Genomic DNA, 21,717 nt, shown 5'->3' on the forward strand with positions numbered 1-21,717 from the left:
CTGCCATCAACCTTGGCAATGAAGCTACCAAGGCTAGAGTGGCTAGCCCTAGCTAGCACTAAATGGGATAAGTTGGAATATTAAATTTGGAAGTATCCCAACTTATCCCAATTTTCTGAATAAATGTCTGCTGCATGTATAGGAAATGTCAGGTGCAGCATGTTACCCTGCATGGTGGAAATTAACCACACAGACAGGAATTTTATATTTGCTCTAAGAATGGCCAATATACCATCTTACATGATGAATCTCCCACTAGTCCGGGTTTTATTTGCCAAAGGGAAAATGATGGATGGTTTACTGATAGAGCCTGTTAGCAAGAGTATTGCCAGGCATTGATGATCAGTTTCTGTTAGGTGAATGGCATCCCAGTTCACATAAAGTGACAGATTGTCACATGCACCATGAGACCCACAATGTGCTGATGAATTAAAGTTGCACTTACATTGGTGTAGAGAAGCAGGAAGGTCATTCCTGAAGGCCTCAGATTTGGCACCCACAGTAGGTTATCAACTAGATTATCTAAGAAATGACTAAAATTAACTAGAGAACTGAAAATAACTAGAAAGTCTATTATCTAAAAAAGATAACCGGAAAAGGTTAAAAAAAACAGAAAAATTTACAAAACGGGCCTAACTTTTGACCTATTTACAAACACTAACTAATTTTTTAGATATTATGAATACACACCTAGTTAACGAAACAATTGTGGAAAGTTAGGCTTGTATTTGTAATATTTTAAAAGTTAAGCAGTGTTTGTAAATATGTCAAAAGTTAGGTTTGTTTTTGTGATTTTTTAGAAAAAGTTTAGAAATTATCTCATATCTTATCAATTTCAGGGTTTTTAAATCTCTAGGAGTTCTCGTCTATTTATAGAATCCCTTAATCTTAATATATTCAAATTTCTTATTTTAATGAGTATCTAATTAAAAAAAACTAATTCTAATAAAATTTTAAATGTATATACAGATTAGATACACAGATTGAATACCCAGTACAATAAAAAGACCCAAAGAAACAAATCCAAATTGCAAAATTAGATTCAAATAGATCCTGTAGGCCGTGATCGCATCAAACGTCCAGCCGATATTATAGAATTGTTATAATCTATCACAATGTTTCCAGAGGCCCTGATGTAATACTAAGAGAGCAATATTTTCTAAGTATCACCTATTTCTATAATGATTTTGTCACAGTAAAAGCGTTTTTTTCAGGGCCTTTATATTAGTTATTATTTATTTATATTTTGGCACATATTTTTATATAATTTATAATTTTATTATATACTGTTTTTTTTTACATTTTATCAGGGCAAGACTGATTTTTCAAAATGTCACGAGATTATTCCTCATTGACATTTCCCCAAGAAGGAGATTTATAACGTTGGTTAGAGCCTTCGTTTAAATCCTTCATTAATTAGTGATGAAAATATGGTTTCAATGCAATTAACTAAAAGCGCAGAAGAATCCTATAAAGTTTGGATGTTCAGTGACATATAAAACGCATAACTTTGGATAAGCTGGTTTGCTGTATTATGCTAACAAATACAATCATCCATCTTATCCCAATATTCTTGATTAATTTTGCAACCTACTAATAATCTAGTCCCTTCAATACAAAAGCATGTGTCTGCATGCTTAAGATATTGTACATATTAGGCATTATATGTTTGATGTGTTCCTCACCCAAATATCTTTTCCAAGTAACTAATCCAATATTGCACTAACCAGATTCTCTCGAAACCCATTATTTACATTTTTTCCTTCCCAAACTCTATTGTGTAAAGTGGGTTTGGCTCATAGTTTGTTATGAGATCTTTCGTGCCTTCTGGTGCAGCCAAATTCAGATGGTCCAGGCTCAGTCTTTTATCAGTATAGATTTTGGTCTAAAAGAACGGGCAACCCCACACAAAAGGTATGGTTCTTTTCATCTTTTTCTTATTGTGACGTGCCCAAAAGTGATTGAAAATGAAAAGATAGGAACTTTTCTTTTCACTCACTCGTTATATGCAACCGTACTTTTGTTTCCCAAGCTTATTGATGCAGAGCATCCAAAGACAGAAGTGGATTTGGATCCCAATCCAAATACCCAGACCCGTTCTATACATCGCTACCCAAGGAGATCCACACACTTGCAGGACATCCATGGTCCTAGTTGATCTTCCAGTTAGTTGATGATCGTCCTGCTATTTTTATTGTTTTGATTCCATGGTGGAATCATATTTTTTGATATTGTTTCAACAATAGTTATTTCATGTAATCTTTTTTATTTATTTTTTTAGGAGTCGGATTCTACGGATCCGGATAGTCCTGGTACCATGTAAGATCTTTTTGTGGTACTAGAGGGCGTATAGGGTCCAAGGGTAGTTTTTTATTTTTTTTGCAAATTCACTTCTCTTTTGTGTTAGTGCAAGATCCAGTTCGTAGCCTATTTGGATCTGGATCATGATTCATCTTTATGAGAGGGGGTCCTAGGTGGCGCCACCTTTATGTGGTCCATCTTGCACCTCATTCAAATTTTGTTGACCATAGGAGGTCAAAAGTGGGTTATTGGAGGTTTAATAGCTCTTGGCAAAAATGAGGCCTTGCACGCTCGTTTTTGGCGCAAGGCTTGGGAAGGCCCATGGCTTCTTTAATGTGGTCCTTCCCAAGCACCAAGGCCTTTAATTAGGGAAGGTCAACCAAGGCAAGGGAGGCTTCTTCTTCATTTGAAAAATTATGAGTTTTGGTGTGGCTGGAATTTTTTTTGAGTGTGGATATTTTGGTGGAAGGTTGCTTGGAGAAGAAGGTGAAACCGTATATTACTTTGTGAGGGTGGATGTGATAGCTTGTTCGTGGTGGTTGAAATCCATTCCTACGGTTCGAGGTTCATTTGTGGCGTCGGTTGCTTCCCAACGATGACCATTATCATCTTCAATCTGGATATTATCATTGGTTTCTTCGTTCTAGTATTTTGCTATTCTTATTCGCATTCGTTTTGCGATTGTTCTAGATTTACCATTGTTAAACTGTATTGAACCATTAGAGAGTTGTGAATACATGCTTACAAGAGTTTTATGTTAAGAGTTGTCTCATTTGATCTTAATTTATTTCGGGTTATTGCTGTGTGTGAATGAACTTGGATCTCTTTCAAAAGACCAAAACGCTGTTACGAGTTAACAAAGATGTCTCTGATAAAACATTTGTGTCGAGCTCATTTTTAAACAAATTTTTGCATTCTTTAACTTTCTGGAAAGCTAAGACAATTTTCTAGAACTTTGTAGTTGAACATTTTTCGAGATTCATTCATTTAAGTCCTTGAAATTTGTTGTTAAGACATCAGACTGACAGAAAGCCTTTCTTCTGCTACAGAACTTTTGAAATAGTATTCAGTATTTTGCTGTTATCTGAAGATTCTCTACATAAAATTTATATTTTTTTTATTCTATGAAAAGATAAGATCTAAATCTACATCTTTCATGTTTGGAGATTTTGTTGAATCGTTGTCTTTATGCTCTGAAATTATCAATTTCTACTACTGTTATTTTGCTTGGAGATTTTTGTTTCATGCTCATTAGATATTATCATTTTATAACTTCAAAAATTCATAGCGGATTGTAGGAATTTCAAAAAATTTTGATCTTTGGAGTTTTAGAAAGGTCTGAATCTGCCTTTGTTTTGTCAGTTGTGAGTTTTTACAAACTTCAACGTTTGCTTGTCCAAAAATCCCATCGAACAGACTGTGCGTCGAATTCGCCAGTTTATGTTGGACTTGATTAGTAGTCCCGGTTCCGAATCTGTGGAAGAGACACCCTGCTATGAATCTGGTGTTTTCAAATTCGTTGGAAAGTTGTGTAAGTCATGCACAACTTTCATATGGATCATTTATGTCGAAATCTAGTGCTCGTGTCCCAAAAACCCGTTTCTTAGAGTTCATTCCAGATTCTCTATCATTTAAGCTTTTGCGTGCGTTTGGATCTGTTTGGATTCTGAATCATGGATCGGTGTGTACCGAGTTCACACCATATCATTGCATCATTTTGGTATTAGAGCGAGGGTTGTTAGATTTTTCAATCCGACACGATTATCGGTGTTATGGGGAGTCCAATTTTTTTTTAGGTACCATTCATCATGGCCGGTCCAATGGGCGGTCGAGGTCAAAATAATTTTAATAGAAGAAACGATGATCGTGACCACAAATATGAGGTGCAAGATCTGTAAAGACATCTCGCCAAGGCTAATCGTCGAGTTGAGAATTTAACTCATCAAATGGCAAAAAATATTAGATTTAACGATCAGCGTGATGAGTGGAGTTCACACAGTTCTTAAGGAACTCGTGAAACTCATTCGTATGATTATGATGATGACTTTGAGTCACATCGATGATGTTCAGAGAGGAGAGATAACCTACAGCCTAGGAGATCCCATTGGGATTCGGGCTTACGTTTTGATATCCCAGAATTCAAGAGAATTGGAACTCCCAAAGAATTTCTAGATTGGATTAGCGAAGTTCGCAAAATCCTTGAGTTTAAGGAGGTGTTCGAAGATCGTCGTGTGGGGTTGATATCCCTCAAATTAAAGGATCGAGTTGCAGCTTGGTGGCGCCAGCTCAAGCAGACACACAGACATCAGGGTCGAGCCCCAATTGAGCGTTGGGAGCACATAGAGCAGAAGCTTTGTGCTTAATTTATACCGTTAAACTATCATCGTGAGCTATATCAGAAATATCAAAGTCTGAAACAAGGAACCAGATCGGTGGATCAATACACCAAAGAATTTCATGATCTCGTTGCACTGAACGACATCCATGAAAGTGAAAAACAGTTAGTATCGAAATATATTGGAGGTCTGAACTTCCAATTACAAGATATGCTAAATTTTGTAGAGTGCTAGACTGTGTCTGAGGCACACCAAAAAGCACGTCAATGGGAGAGGTCCACTCAGATAAAGACCTTAGCTAGGCCTAGTTCTGTGACTAGACCAACAGTGTGAGCCCCTACGATCCTCAATGTGAAAGTTTCTCCACCCTACTGTCACCCTAATGCGTCAAACTCATCTAGGGTTGCAAGCCAGAATGGCCCGGTAGGAAACCAAACTAGAATCGTTAGTTCAAGCACACCCATCAAATGCTATACTTGTGGGAAACCTGACCATAAGTCCACTAAGTGTCGTGGCAAGGCCTTATTCGTTGAGGGAGTTCATGAGGAAGAAGATGTCTAATTCAATCTCGAGTTTGACCCCATTTATGACCCGGAGATTGAATCCTTTGAAGAGGAACCAGAAGAAGAGTTTGTGGAAGAGGATGTGTTGCTGCCTGATCGAGGCGAAGCACTCATCACGAGGCAAGTTTATTTAGCCCCAAGGTAAGAAACAAATGATCGTTGGCTAAGAACTCACATATTTGAGTCTGCTTGCACCATTAATGGGAAAGTGTATCGGTTCATCATAGACTCAGGTTGTTGTGAGAACGTCATTTCTGTAGAAGCTATGACTAAGCTAGGTTTGAGTTGTAAGACTCGTCTCCATTCGTATCAGATGTCCTGGCTCTAAAAGAGCGTTGATGTTCGTGTCGACCGGCAATGCTTGGTCAAATTCTCAATTGGAAATATCTATTTCGATCACATATAGTGTGATGTGCTCTCCATGGATGTTAGTCATATCATACTCGAAAGACCATGGCAGTATGATTGTTTTGTTATCCATAATGGTCGATCTAATTCATACTCGTTCACCTTCGAATGGCGGAAGATTCATTTAAAGTCATCTAAGAATCTACCACCTTTGTCTTCATCTTCATCATCTTCTCGTACTCCAGTTTCCACCCAAATTTCCCACCCCACTTCATCCAAACCTGCTCCTCTGAAAGTTAAGTTTTCAAATGCATTTATTGCTAAACATGAGCTCCAAGAGGCTCTAAGTCAATCTAGCATGTGATACTTCTTGTTCTCTGTTGATTCTGATTCATTGCATGGTGAGTCAAAGTCTGACACCATGGATCCTAGAATCACACCCCTGTTAGAGGAATTTCGTGAACTCTTTCTTGATGAATTACTGGACGGATTACTCCTTCTGCGGAAAGTCTAACATCATATCGATTTACATCCTAGCACGGTATTGCCACATGCCCCACATTATCGCATGAGTCCTACGAAGTATGAAGAACTTCGTAGACAAGTTGAAGAATTATTGACTAAAGGTCACATTCGTGAAAGCCTTAGTCCATGTGCAAGAAGAATGGAACGTGGCAGATGTACATTGATAGCCAAACTATCAATAAGATAACCATCAAGTATAGGTTTCCCATTCCGAGATTGGATGATCTGTTGGACAAACTGATTAGTTCAAAGTTGTTTTCTAAGTTAGATCTACGAAGTGGATATCACCAAATACGAGTTAGGTCTGGCGATGAATGGAAAACCGCCTTCAAGACTCATGATGGTCTTTATGAATGGCTCGTAATGCCATTTGGTCTATCCAATGCTCCATCTACCTTCATGATAATCATGAATCGAATTTTTGGACCTTACATCGGCAAATTTCTGGTCGTTTACTTTGATGACATTCTCATATATAGTTGAACCGAACCTGAACATCTAGGACACTTACATTTAGTGTTTGACATCCTAAAAAAGGAACAGTTTTATGCATCTATAGATAAGTGTGTCTTCTGGGCCACTGAAGTTTTGTTCCTTAGTTACATGGTCTCGACGACAGGTATATCTGTTGACCCTTCAAAAGTCGAGTCAATTCGAGATTGGCATGTGTCAAACTCCATTATTGTCGTGTGTAGCTTTCATGAGTTAGCTTCCTTCTATAAGAGGTTCATTCCACATTTTAGCAGTATAGTTGTTCCGCTGGCCGATTGTATAAAAAGCAAGACCTTTCAATGGAATCCAGAGGCTCAATGATCATTTGAGCGTTTGAAATCCTATCTTTGTTCGACGTCAATGTTAGTTTTGCCTAATTTTGATCTTGCTTTCGAGTTATCATGTGACGCATCTGGTGTAGGTATAGGTGCTATGTTGAGTCAGAAATATAAGTTTGTTGCTTACTTTAGTGAAAAGTTTAATGAAGCCAAATTGAAGTATAGTACTTATGATAAAGAATTCTATGCTATCATTAGAGCATTAATGCACTGGAGGCGTTATTTGATACATCACAAATTTATTCTTCATACTAACCACAAGGCTCTCAAATACATCAATGGTCAGCATAAGTTGAATGCCCGTAGAGCCAAATGGATCGAATATCTGCAAGAATTTACATTCGTTCTAAAGTATAAGGCAGGAAAGGATAATGTTGTCGATGATGCCTTAAGTAGAAAAACCATTCTTTTGTCTACCATGAAATCATCCGTTTGGGGTTTTGAGGAATTTGCATCATTATATAAGTGAGATAGTTATTTCTCAAAAGTTAGTTGATGCTCGTCGTGCTCCTTTTATTGTTTTGATTCCATTGTGGAATCATATTTTTGGATATTGTTTCAACAATAGTTATTTCATGTAATCTTTTTTATTTATTTTTTTAGGAGCCAGATTCTACCGATCCGGATAGTTCTGGTACCATATAGGATCTTTTTGTGGTATTAGAGGGTGTATGGGGTCCAAGGGTAGTTTTTTTATTTTTTCGGAAATTCGCTTCTCTTTTGTGTTTGTGCAAGATCCAGTTCGTAGCCTATTTAGATCTGGATCATGATCCATCTTCATAAGAGGGGGTCCTAGGTAGCGCCACCTTGGTGTGGTCCATCTTTAACCTCATTCAAATTTTGTTGAACATAGGAGGTCAAAAGTGGGTTGTTGGAGGTTTAATAGCTCTTGGCAAAAACGAAGCCTTACACGCTCATTTTTGGCACAAGGCTTGGGAAGGCCCATGGCCTCTTTAATGTGGCCCTTCCCAAGCACCAAGGCCTTTAATTACGGGAGGTCGACCAAGGCAAGGGAGGCTTCTTCTTCATTTGAAAAATTGTGAGTTTTGGTGTGGCTAGAGTTTTTCTTGAGTGTGGATATTTTGGTGGAAGGTTGCTTGGAGAAGAAGGTGAAACCATATATCACCTTGTGAGGGTGGATGTGATAGCTTGTTTATGGTGGTTGAAATCCATTCCTACGGTTCAAAGTTTATTTGTGGTGTCGGTTGCTTCCCAACAGCAGCCATTATCATCTCCAATCCATATATTATCCTTGGTTTCTTTTTTCTAGTCTTTTGCTATTCTTATTCGCATTCATTTTACGATTGTTCTAGATTTACCATTGTTAAACTGTGTTGAACCATTAGAGAGTTGTGTATACATGCTTACAAGAGTTTTATGTTAAGAGTTGTCTCATTTGATCTTAATTTATTTCGGGTTATTGTTGTGTGTGAATGAACTCGGATCCCTTTCAAAAGACCAAAACGCTGTTACGAGTTAACAAAGATGTCTATGATAAAATAGTCATGTCAGGCTCATTTTGAACAAATTTTCGCGTTCTTTAGCTTTCTGGAAAGCTAAGACAATTTGCTAAAATTTGTAGTTGAACATTTTTTGAGATTCATTCATTTAAGTCCCTGAAATTTGCTGTCAAGATGTCGGTTTGACAGAAGGCCATTGCCTTTTTTCTGCTAGAGAACTTTTGAAATAGTATTTAGTATTTTGCTGTTATCTGAAGATTTTCTGCATGAAATTTAGATTTTTTTGATTTTGTGAAAAGCTATGAGCTAAATATACATCTTTCATGTTTGGAGATTTCGTTGAATCATTGTCTTTATGCTCTAAAATTATCAATTTCTGCTACTGTTATTTTGCTTGAAGATTCTTGTTTCATGCTCATTAGATATTATCATTTTATAACTTTAAAAATTTATAGCGGATTGTAGGAATTTCAGAAAATTCTGATCTTTAGAGTTTTAGAAAGGTCTAAATCGGCCTTTGTTTTGTCAGTTGTGAGTTTTTACAAACTCCAACGTTTGCTTGTCCAAAAATCCCATCGAACAGACTGTCCGTCGAATTCACCAGTTTGTGTTAGACTTGATTAGCAGTCCCGGTTCTGAATCTGTGGAATGGACACCCTGCTCTGAATCTGGTATTTTCAAATTCGTTGGAAAGTTGTATGAGTCATGCACAACTTTCATATGGATCATTTCTGTCAAAATCTAGTGCTCGGGTCCCAAAAACCCATTTATCAGAGTTTTGTCTAAATTCTCTATCATTTAAGCTTTCGCGTGCGTTTGGATCCTGGATCATGGATCGATGTGTACCGAGTTCACACCATATCATTGCATCACTTATCCTGACCCAATGAGTCATAACTCCTCATGAACCCAACCCAAAAAAATTTAATTTGGAACCTTTACCAAATCCTATTAGATGCCAACTCCAAATGAAAGATTTGAACCTTAAAATAAATCATATCTTGACCCAAAACCCACTTGAGCCTTGTAATTCATCTGCTCTAAAACCCAAACTAGTTGAGCTCTTATCCTAAAACCAGTCCTATACCCAAACCCATTCAAAGAAGAACTAGACCCAATCCCGCCTAATTTAGTTTAAAAATATACTCAAATTAACCTTTCTAGTTTGACCCAAATCTTATATATAGATCCATTTGCCACTATCTTAAATCAACCACCAAGGGACCACATTATCTTACTCTTCAAACTTGGGGCACTATGAATCACATCTCACAATTAGCTGGTTATCTAGGTCTATTCTTAGTGGATCCGCATGTGTATGAAGTTGCATTAGATCAGTGGTTTGTAGCATTTGCACCAAACTGGAAGAAACGAAAGCGAGCTAGACTCGATGTGAGACTTCTCAAACTCAGGGAGAAAAATGCAGGGTTGAAGCAGGATGTATCCAGGTCCAAGATCTATTTGTGAGTCTATTTTATATTTTGATTTTTTAATATGTTTGGATCATAGTTAAGGTTTGGATCCATATTAGGTTATGGTTTTTCTGTTTTATTATAAACTCTATTTATTGGCTTGAATTTGCCAGTTATGTCTCAAAGTGCTTGACTTGCCAGTAAGTCAAGATCAAACATCATAAACCTAGGAAAATGTTGCAACAGATGGAGATCCCATAATAAAAATGAGAGAAAATTACCATGAATTTCATGGTAGTTTTACCCAAAACCCAAAGACAACATGACACTATATGGGTAATAGTGGACAAACTTACCAAATCGGCTCACTTTTTGCCCATACAGATCAGTCAATATCTAGAGAGCTTAGCAAATTTATATATCAGAGAGATAGTTTGTTTGCATGGAGTGTCAGTCTCGATCATATCCGATCAGGATCCACAGTTTACTTCACGATTTTGGGGACAGTTACAACAGGCCTTGGGTACAAAGCTAAACCTGAGTATCACTTTTCTTCCCCAAACTCACAAGCAATCAGAGAAGATCATACAAACACTAGAGGATATGTTACGAGCTTATATGCTGAATTGAAAAGGCGAATGGGACAAATATGTTGTATTGGTCGAGTTTACTTACAATAACAGTTACCATGCGAGCATGGGTATGGCTCCGGCGACCCTACAGATTACCCATGTATTGGAACAAAATTGGTGAACGATCTATAAAATCACCAATCGTGATACAACACTACACTCAACAGGTCCAGATGATAAAAGATAAATTGTAGACAACTTAGAGTCTCCAGAATAGTTATGCAAACCAAAAACGCAGAGAACTCACCTTCAAAGTGGGAGATCGGGTCTTTATAAAGGTGTCACCAACCAAGAGTGTTTTTTGATTTAAAAAAGAAAAGAAAATTGAGTCCCATTTATGTGGGTCCATTCAATATTTTGGATCGAGTTAGTGAAACAACTTATCGAGTAGCTATACCCTCTCAATACACATAGATTCATAATGTATTCCACGTGTCTATGCTGATGAATTATATCCACGATATGTCCTATGTGATTCAGTACGAGGATGTGGATATACGGGAAGACCTAACTATGGAAGAGAAGCCAATAAAGATTTTAGAGTTAAATGAATGAATGCTGAGATCCAAGACCATTCCTCTCGTCAAGGTTAGATGATAACATCATGGTATCGATGAAAGTACATGGGAACCAGACCCCAATATGAGAGAAAAGTACCTCAGTCTTTTTTATTAGTCCTTGAATGAGAATTTCGAGGACAAAATTCTTTTTAGGTGGAAACAATGTAAGACTTGTAAAATTTTATTACCTAATGAGACTTGAAATTCATGGTCAAAATTTGGTACGAGGATATTCTCATTGCCTTTATTTTTATTCTTATTTGGATCCTAGATATCTTGCTCGGATCTTCGATATTGGATCCCAAATATCTTAATTGGATATCTATTAGTAGATTCCAGTTAATGGCTCAGATCTTTAATATTGGATCATCGATATCATAGTTAGATTTGATATTGAATCCAAAGCATATTATATGGATCCATAAATTTTTAATTGAATCTTGGAAGGAATTTTTTTTATATGGAATCCATAGCATTGTATTTGGATCCAAAATGCTTTATTTGGATCTTTGACATCAGAATTTTGATGTCTTAATGTATATTTTACATCAAAATCGTAAGGGTCTAATTAAAATTTTTATATTGGATCTATAGTAATTTATTTAGATCCATATCAGAAGTTTTGAATCCTTGTAATTTAATATTAAAAGATTCGAATCTTTGGATGGGACCCGGATAGCTAATATGGATCTATGAACGTATTGGATCATGGATTTCAGTGTAGAAGATCCAAAAGCATATAATTTTTTTTTGCCACACTAGCACACGTCATGGCATGGCCGAAATGAAGAAAAAAATAGCAAAATAGGTGGCGTCACACACGTAAGGGTTCATTGTTGAACCCTAATGCCGTGGAATCACTTAAAGTAAGAAAAAAAAAACGTGAAAAAACAAAAAGGATAAAACATGTTAAACCCTAAACGTGAAAAGAAAAAAAAGGGGGGGTGGGAGGGGGTGTAAAACTCTATTCACGCCTGTTCTTTCCCTTTCATCTCCCACGACCCCTCTTGCCTCCTCATTCGGCTCCAACCACGAACTCCCTTCTCCCCCTTTCATGAATTTGTTTAAACTCTCCACCCAATAGAGGTAAACCGCCCCTCATCTCTTTCTCTCTTATACGGTCCAAAGAGGAAACTTCACGAAAGCACGACAGCAAGGGGGAAATCGATGAAAGAAAATGGGTTCTCGACTCAGAGGTAGGATTTGCTGTGATTTTGTAGTGTGATTGTTTTAAGAATGTAATATGTTGCTGCACAACCCATCTATGTGGGCTTAATCTGTGCAAATGCGGAATCCATGTTCTGCGTGCGTGCTATACATAAATTATTGATTGTGCATGTCTTCACTTTAGAAAATATATACTTAATCACCTGATTAGCATATTTTGAGTTTGTAGGGTTCTGTGAGATGGAAAATCAAAAGTTCTCTGAACGTTACATGCGTGAATTCAGAATGTGAAAACAATGCTCTACGTGTTCTTACTTTTAACGCATGCTATAGTATTCTGATTATAAAAAAAATGTCATATGTATGGGTAATTTCTGGAACTGCGTAATTTTGGCCGACCATGTTTTGTTTTACTTATCTTCTCCATAGTAGATAAATAATATATGGTGGATATTGCATTCCCTGAAATATACTAATTGAAAATTTTGTGGTAGAACTTGATGTACTACTATTTGATCTTCTGTGTTAAATTCAACGACAGATATGCATAACTTAGATTGATCCAAAATTCTCATATACGTATTCTGAGTTTTAGAGTTGGTTGGTAAGATATGCGATAAAAAGATTTTTGATTCGCATGCTTAGATTAAAAAAAAATCACATGTAAGATATGCACTTTCAATTTGAGAATTTGGCTGAATGTTTTGGTTTTGGAAAAAGGGTTGCACATCCATATTGTTCACATTATGCTATGTTAACTGAAGTGTGCAACGGTTCTCATCAGCGTGTTCTGAGTTTTTGGAAATATTCTTGAGTCATGCGGTAAAACATTTCTGATATACCTGCATATATTAGATAAATAATCTGTAATACATATATACTTTGATCAGCCGATTTGGCATTTGAATTACATATTAAAGTTTCTGTTCTGCATTAGCACAATCACAAGATCGATTGTCTGTGGTATGGGTATTGACATAATTTGATATAGATTAAGTTCAATGATAAAGTTAGAATTTCTGTGTTAATTAAATGCACTAAATGTAATCGATTTTTGTTGTATATTCAAGGATGCAGGGATTTTCTATTAAGTACATGACAGAATTCATTCTTCAGACTCACGTGTATGCTTTTGGATGTTTTCTTTTTACATAATATTAAATAGCACAAGTATCGTAATCAGCCTCTCTGTGAATCCAAGAATGAGATTTAATGCCTATGAGTTCACTTTAGAAAATTTTAGGTTTAAGCATGTTAAAACAGAAATTCTGGACTGAGTGTGTGTAGCAGCGTATTTCTATGTCAGGCCATGAACAACAGTCTGTATTTGTATGCTTCCTGAATTATTTCAAATTCGTGTGGAACCTTATGTCTTGCTATTGAACATATTTGTCTTAAGATCAGTGACTGAATTGCTATGTATAATAAATGCAGTGATAGGAAATAAATTATGTTTTAAGTCTAATAAAAGACATTATCCTTCTGTATTGAGTTCATTGATAGCAACATTTTTTTTGCAATAAGGTCAATGATAGGAATCGTTGACTGCATAGTTGTAAAACTTGATGCTTGTAATATTAAACTCCGTGATTAAAAATCTGCGTCTGCATAATTAAATTCTTTGTCTGGAAGTAAAAATTGGTGAACGGTCTGCTCATTCCTGTACTACTCATGTTGATGAAACATTCAAGATGGGAAATGGCTATATCAACCATAATCTACGTCATAATAGGTGGGAACTACATGTGTTTCCTTTAAAATTATCACTCACTAACAACAATAAACTGGGTATATACTGCTGAAAAATCTTTCAATGATAGTATCCTTACATGTAAGGTTTGCTTTTAAAAGTTTATGTCCCTTTACGTAAATTCTAAATATACATAGATTGTATAGTGAAATACTTTAAGTTCTTGTTTATAAAACTTGTAAACTGTACACTATACCAATGGTAACATCTTGTTTATAAACACTTTAATGCAAAAGACTGACTGTATGTGCCCTATTCCTATGAAGTGATTAGTCCAAGGTTGAGTGATAATAGAATTGTGCCTTATGAAATGACTGTAGGCACAAAGTTTTACAATTACTTTTAGGTGATTAACTTGAAAGGTAACTTACCTACAATTCTGAAAGAATGAATACATAATTGAGCCTGCGGGTCGGTTTGATGCTGGCACATGAGTTGTCAAGCCAAAGAATTGAGGGTTCCGTATTGGCCCCTCGAGTTTATAAAATTAATACAAAAGTGAATATAAATTTAATATTTTTGCCTGGCTGGTTTAAAGGTACCAGAGCACTTGTGCTTGCTCGATTTAAAGGTAGCGGAACACTCTAGGTGAGAATTGCATAAATAAATGGATAAATTAGTAATCTACCTATCTAAGGTGGAAATATTTTAGAATATACTACTACTGTAGTATGATTCATTATTTTTTGTGAGCACTTGTAGCATTGCGTTACTGGGTTCAAATCATGTAGAAGCCTTGAGAAGTCAGGTAACAAAAATTAAGAAGACAAGTAACACACTTAGACTCGGGCTTGCCTTGGAGAGGGTAGGTGGTACACAACTCCGGAGATGTGTGTTACATTAGCTTCGAGTGACAATGTCTCATTGGTCTCCATTTCTCGTTGTTAGGGGACTCAGACTACCAATTTATCCTAGGTGGTAGGTCAAAGTTTTTTTGTAGAAGTTAAGGATGCATCCTGTTTGTTTGGCCTTCAGGAGGTTCTCTCAGTTATTAAACCATTCTGTTAGGATTTTAGTTTCAGTTAGATATTCGGGTTAATAAAACACACTACATAATAAACCTCCAAATGTTATCTTCTGTTATGATTGCCTTGACTTACGAGTACCCACATGATAATTAAAGAGAAACTTAAAATAAGTATTTTATGTTCTTTATTCATGTGAAATTTATGAGATTTTATGCTTGAATTTGTTATCATTTATTTGTGCTTATTCATATATCAGAAATGAGTGATGTTATTAAATGTTCATGTGATATTCATTTAATTATTCCATGTTATGCCATAGCTTTACAATTCATTAAATATCCAATAGCATTGCACATCCTTGTTACATTGTACACATGCATAATCATAATAATTCTACTACTCAGACTGGTTGTAGTCTGATCCTATTATTTTATCATTTTCAGGTGAAGAATAGATGACACAGAGTAATTGCGGGATGATGTAGAGACCATGATACACGAATTTTCGATGTTTCCAGGATAACTTGACTTAGCTTAGATATTTTCATTTATGCTTTTGTAATGTTCTGAACATTTGGTTTACTATCAAATTTCATTGGTAATGGAATGAATAGTGTTGCTTTGATTTTCTTGTGACGTACCCGAGATGCTTAACCTAGAATGGGTCGAATAGTTTCGCTGTTGTAAAAAAAATATCCTCAAAATTTGGGTTAAATTTTGGGTCATTAGATGTTAAGGCTCGGCTCAGAAGCTTGGGTTGTGCCAGTACACCAGTTACACGCAACTCGTGCCTTCTGAAATTGGGCATCATGATATCCAGCAAAACTTATTTTTAACCAAGCGATCTACCCAATTGGGAAGAGTCTGGTCTTTTGTTAATGCTCTTAAATAAAGGAAGGTGCAACAAAGATCACTCAATGGGGGATGTTTTAGCACACAGCCATGTGCTTTGGGAAAATGTCTCTATAGTGAAAATAAAGTAAAATGGCTTTATGGGATCCGCTTTGAGCTTTGAAAGCAAATGGGTAAATATTAACTACTAAAGGTATGGAACTAATGAGAAGAAATCACTTTTTTTTTTAAAAATTCAATTGTTTGTAAATCAAATATTATGGATGTAATCTACATGGTTTTTTTAGTCAGAAACTTGTTTTGATTCATGTGATTATTACAAGTAATTAGGTCATTAAAGGGGTCCAAACATCAATAGCCCACAATGTGTCAAAATTTTATAATCGAAAAGCATGATCCAAGGCTTGATCCTTAGCAAACAAACCATGTTGAACACATATGGATGGTTAAATTGAATAAATACAACTTGCACCTATGATTTCAAGCTCATTAGTTTTATACCTTTATTAGTAGCTAATATTTACTCACACACACACACGCACACACACACACATATATATATATATATATATATATATATATATATATATATATATATATATAGAGAGAGAGAGAGAGAGAGAGAGAGAGAGAGAGAGAGAGAGAGAGCTTCTAAAGAACATAGTTGCATGTACTTGTTTAATCCTAACATATAGATATGTTCATCATTGCTTGTTCACTAAAAACCATGGATTTAATTGAATTGTTTTGATGAGAAATCTTGATATATATTTCACTAAGTTTTGATGCAACATGAGCCATCAATTTTTTATTATACTAAATATGCATCTAAACATGAAAATGTATAATCTAATACATATGTGCCTACCAAATAAGCTATAGAGAATATGTCCATGTCAGGGGAAAGGGGTTGGGGGTTTTCAAAGCTGTAGTGATTTTGACTTAGGACTGAAGACATATAGTCCTCATGCCATATTGGATAACTAGTTAATAGGGATGACAGTGGACAGGGGGAAAATCGGGCTCTGCCCCGCCTCGCCCCATTTGGACTAGGGATAGAGGACATGAAATGGGGATGGAGGTGAGGATGAAGGTTAAAATCAAAACCCGCGCAGCGATGGAGGTGGGGATGGACTTACGCTTTTCTCCGCCCTACCCCATGCCCATCTTCAATCCCTGCCTTGCGCTGTCCCGTCCCATCCCTGATCCTTCTTTAGGAATGTCAGAGGACTAAGGAGAAACGGGCCCCACCCTGCCTTGCCTTGTTTGAACCGAGGATGGAAGACATGAAATGGGGATGGAGGGCAAGATTTTGAGACGGGGCGAGGGTGAAGACCTTGTCCCCCGTCCCCACTCATGCCCCTGCTCCCGCCCCGGTCCACTGCCATCCCTACTAGTTAACACGACTGTCACATTAAAAATACGCAACCTCATAATTTTCTTTTATGAGGAAAGAAAATCCTCACCGGGAACTGGGTTACTTAATGGGCCCACCTCCTTGCAAGGTAAAACTCTGAGTTGAGGATACCACCACCCAGCGTTACGTTCTCCAACCTTGACAAAACAACAGCAGCCCTATGCACTAGCGGAATATGCACTAGCGGAATTCGATTTTAGGCCTCATAAGCTTGTTGAACCCACTGGTCAACTCCATGTCCGGTTTGACTAGGTCTGAAAGTTATCCAATTGGCAAAATATTTCATACCATATTATAGGATGGGATGGAATAAACACCCGAATAAATAAACGAAAAGTTGCCCCACATTAAACGATTTCTTAAAAAGCAATTGTCTTATAAGAGTAAAATATTCAAAGGAAGCAACACCGAGCTGAGTAACTCTAGCTTGTAATCCAAGTGGGTGTCACCTCTTGCACAAGCCGAAACCTGGCGACTCCCTTGGGGCAAGGGGTAAACCCACAGAGTTTTATGATGCCAAGAGAGCAACCGTAAATATGGCAGGCAAAACCAGTGCGGCGGCTAGGTCTCTGTTACTGGGGTGATTTCCCCATATAAATATAAAAAAAATGCCTTGAAGAGCTGTTTGAAATTATTCCATACGCAGAAGATATTATCTGGGTTCACTCAAATAATAAAGGATGGGTAAACTGGATGAGGGCAGCCCAAAGAGGCATGGTGCATACCATGACCAATGATTGGTCCAGACTATCTTCCTGTCAGTTTCGATATAGGGGGCCTGACCCCAAGCTGTGTTCAATATTGAAACATGTTTCAAGAGTTGGGGACTATGTACTATGGAAAGATAAACGTCCAGATTGGGTTTATTAACTGTATGTATAGCATGTCTACTGTAGGTAAAGGTGGGGAGCCTTAATCTCCCAGCTTGATAATAAAAATAAATAAAAATAAAGCAATTCACAAAAAGGCACCTAACATATCAGTTATTTATGATACAGGTTATTACATTCAACCATCTACATTGAATGCATTTCAAATACCCACCTGAGGTTTAAAATGCCAATTTTTTTCTTTTCGTATGCAGCAACTTATCTTGTGTCTCTTATGGTCTTTTGTTATACAAATCGACAATGCGGGAATTTTAGTCGTTTTGTTTGACTAAACAAAGATCAGCTGAATGATTTTAGGACCAAGCGTCTTTGAAACATAAATTATAAATGTAGTTACTGAAATGTTAGGTGGCTTTTTGTAAATTATTCTTTCAAATATTTTCAGTTTAATTATGCTGAGGCTGAAGCTGGGTGTACTCCTTGGTAGGGGAAGGGGACCTGGGTTTGTATGACAATGAACTCGGTACAAGGTACTTTTTCTCTGGTTATCAAAACAAAAAAGGTAATTGGCTAGAGTTCTGATTGGTTGTGGATCAGCTGTGCTTGATCTTAGCATTTCAAATGATGACACTGTAAAATTGTTGAAACCTTAGACGTATGGATTCACAATTCATCCATTTCAGGTAACCTTTCCTTGCTCTACCAGTGGCCTCTTTATCAATGAATGGCAATATTTGTTTTCAACAAGGCAGACTGCCTAGATATACAGCATTTCTAAAGATTAATTTCGATTTTATTCTTGTCATTTTTTTAGAATTTGAAGATGGAAATGTTTAACATAAAGACTTTGATAATGGATGAAACATTGACAGGCTTGGCAACTGAAGCGGTCAGTGGGGCTCTTGACATGGCCCAGGTTGAAGCTGTCCGCATCTAGTCATGACATGGCCAAGTTTGAAGCATTTGTTGACTTGATCTTGATGTGATGATCTTTTTGGAAGCTGGACCTTGGGCAGTTCAAGGACATGGGTTATCAGATCACTGTTCCCGAACATTTTACCATCTTTGCTAAGACTAACAGTAAACAAATCTTGGACTTCTTGTGATGCTTTGTAAATCAAGACCAAGCACATAATTCACAAGAACAGTAGAAGAGGAAGAAAAAGGATCAAGTATAAAATTAAGATAACAGCTTGTAACACACTGCAAGACCTATAACTGCATGCACAAAGAAAATAATAAAACCTAAATGTAATGAAATGGTGGTCGTCCACGATCGCCCTTGGAATACTCAAAAGAAGTGTCTAAAAGACACTTTAAGCAAAGCCCTTAAAAAGGGTAAAATAGGAACAACACACACATAAATAAATAATGTTATTTATGTAAAGGGATGCTTGAGAAGCATTACAAGAAGTGATTATACAAGAGGGGGTTGTACCCCTATTTATACAAGAGCAAAGGGGAGAGCTCATAAGGAGCTCTCCCTTCTAGTCGTTGGACTAGTTCCAACAACTAGACAGTTTGGTTAAGTTTCGGTTGGAACTTAACCAAACTATATTATCTAGTTCAATATGAACTAGATAATATATACTACATAAAAAATGGAAAAAAATAAAAAATAAAAAATAAAAAAAGAAAAAATATATAATATATATAATAATATTATTATAATATATATATATATATATATATATATATATATATATATATGTTACATTTTAACACTCCCCCTCAAACTTACGGTACAATGCGCGAAAGTTTGTCTAAAAGGAAGTGGAATCTGGGAGCTGCAAGAGATTTGGTGAAGAAATATGCTAATTGGTATTCTGATGTAACATATGTCCGATCAATAGTGCCATGCAGGAACTCCTCTCAGACATAGTGACAATCCATCTCTATGTGTTTGGTGCGTTCATGAAAGGTCCGGTTGCTTGCGATGTAGATTGCACTCTTATTGTCACAGCACATGCGTGAGGCCTGTGTTGCTTCAGCTCCTATGTCAGCTAACAGTATTCAGAGCCAAACAACCTCCATTGTGGTAGTTGTCATGACTCTATATTCGGTTTCAGTGGAGGAAAGAGAAACCTTCTGCTGCTTTTTTGCACCTCCATGATATGAGAGATTCACCTAAAAACACACAAAACCCAGTGGTTGAGTGCCTATTATTAGGATCACCCCCTAATCAGCATCAATATAAGCAATTAAATCTAAAGAGGATGATGCGGACAAGAAGAGTCCTCGTGAAAGAGAACTCTTTAAATATCTAATAATGCATGACTGCTCCCATGTGAACAGAGGTGGGGGCATGTTGAAATTGACTAGCCATGTGGATGGCATGTGCAATGTCTGGCCGAGTGATAGAAAGGTAGGAAAGAGCTCCAACAAGTTGTCTAAATGGAGTAGGATCTTCAAGTCTTTCTCCATCATCAATTTTCATCTTAACATTAACTACTTCTGGAGTATCTACTTTCTTTTCATCTGAGATGCCAGACCTACAAACAATGTCAGAAGCAAATTTAGATTGAGATATCAAATACCCTCTGGGGGAATAAACAACTTCTATTCCTAGGAAATATCGTAATAGTCTTAGATCAGACATCTCAAAATGAGTTTTAAGAAGAGTTTTGATATTAGCAACTCTCTGTTTGTCACCTCCAGTGATGATCATATCATCCATATAAAGAAGAAGAATGATGATACCTGCATCAGATTGCTTAATAAACAAGGCAGTGTCAGTCAAACAAGAACAAAAACCAATATCAGTCATAACATGACTAAACCTGTCATACCAGGCTTTTGGTGTCTGTTTAAGACTATAAAGAGCTTTCTCAAGACGAAGAATTACATCCATAATCAGAAATTTGAGAAACAGATAAGAGATTCAAATTAAGTTTTGGGATATATCTAACTTCTGGAATACAAAAAGTTTTGGTTTTTTTCACAACACCCAATTCTTTTTATTTCAAGAGATGTTTCATCTGCTGTAAAGACTTTTGAAATACTTGAGTTATTTTTAAAACATTCAGATAAGCATTTATATTGCGGGGTCATATGAAATGATGCACCAGAATCTAAAAGCCAAGGAAAGTTACCTGGACCGGAAACAGATGCAACTGCCGCTCCAGTTGAAGCTTCAGCGAAAGACGATGTCTTTTGAAGAAGAGGCTGAAGAGTCTCCAAAAGTTGAGCTATAGAAACACGTGCATCTTGGTCTTTTGATTCTACAACTTATACAACCTTCTTTTCATCTCTTTTCTTTAATTTTGGACATTGAGGCCTACAGTGCCTTGGTTCATGACAGTGATGACAAATCACTTTTCTTTTATCAAACTCACCATTTTGCCTCTCAAAATGAGGTGGCCTCTAAGTGCGAGTATGATTCCCAGGCCTAGACACAGCTAGGACAGAATCATCATCAACTTTAGAGGAACTTTTCCGAAAACGATTTTCCTCCATTGTTAATTTTTCAATAGTTTCAACAATGGACGAAATTTTTCTCCGGTGAAGAAGGGCCAATTTGGTGGTTTCAAATTCCGGCCTTAATCCAGTTATAAACTAGTAAAAGTGTTCAACATCTAGTTGCTTTTGACGAAGCTCGATGTCTTCGAAACAATGCCATTTTGGTTCTAAGAGAGAAAGTTCCTCCCAAAGTTCTGACAACCCATTGTAGTATTCACAAATCGTTTTATCTTCTTGGGTCATTATTCAAACCTTTTCTTGGAGGTTGCACACATGTGCAATATCTTTAAGTGAATACATATTTTTAA

At 36.7% G+C, this 21,717-nt stretch overlaps 1 long non-coding RNA gene across 1 annotated transcript; it reads left to right on the forward strand.

Annotated features, from left to right (window-relative positions):
* The first annotated feature begins 11,967 nt into the window (after positions 1-11,967).
* Positions 11,968-15,487, forward strand: LOC149821718 (uncharacterized). Its single transcript, XR_016425912.1, has 2 exons — positions 11,968-12,163; positions 15,296-15,487. It is a non-coding gene; the product is annotated as an uncharacterized LOC149821718 (long non-coding RNA).
* Positions 15,488-21,717: the final 6,230 nt, after the last annotated feature.

This window comes from Nuphar pumila, chromosome 11 (assembly GCF_984573655.1).
Source record: "Nuphar pumila chromosome 11, dmNupPumi1.hap1.1, whole genome shotgun sequence".
Taxonomy (NCBI): domain Eukaryota; kingdom Viridiplantae; phylum Streptophyta; class Magnoliopsida; order Nymphaeales; family Nymphaeaceae; genus Nuphar; species Nuphar pumila.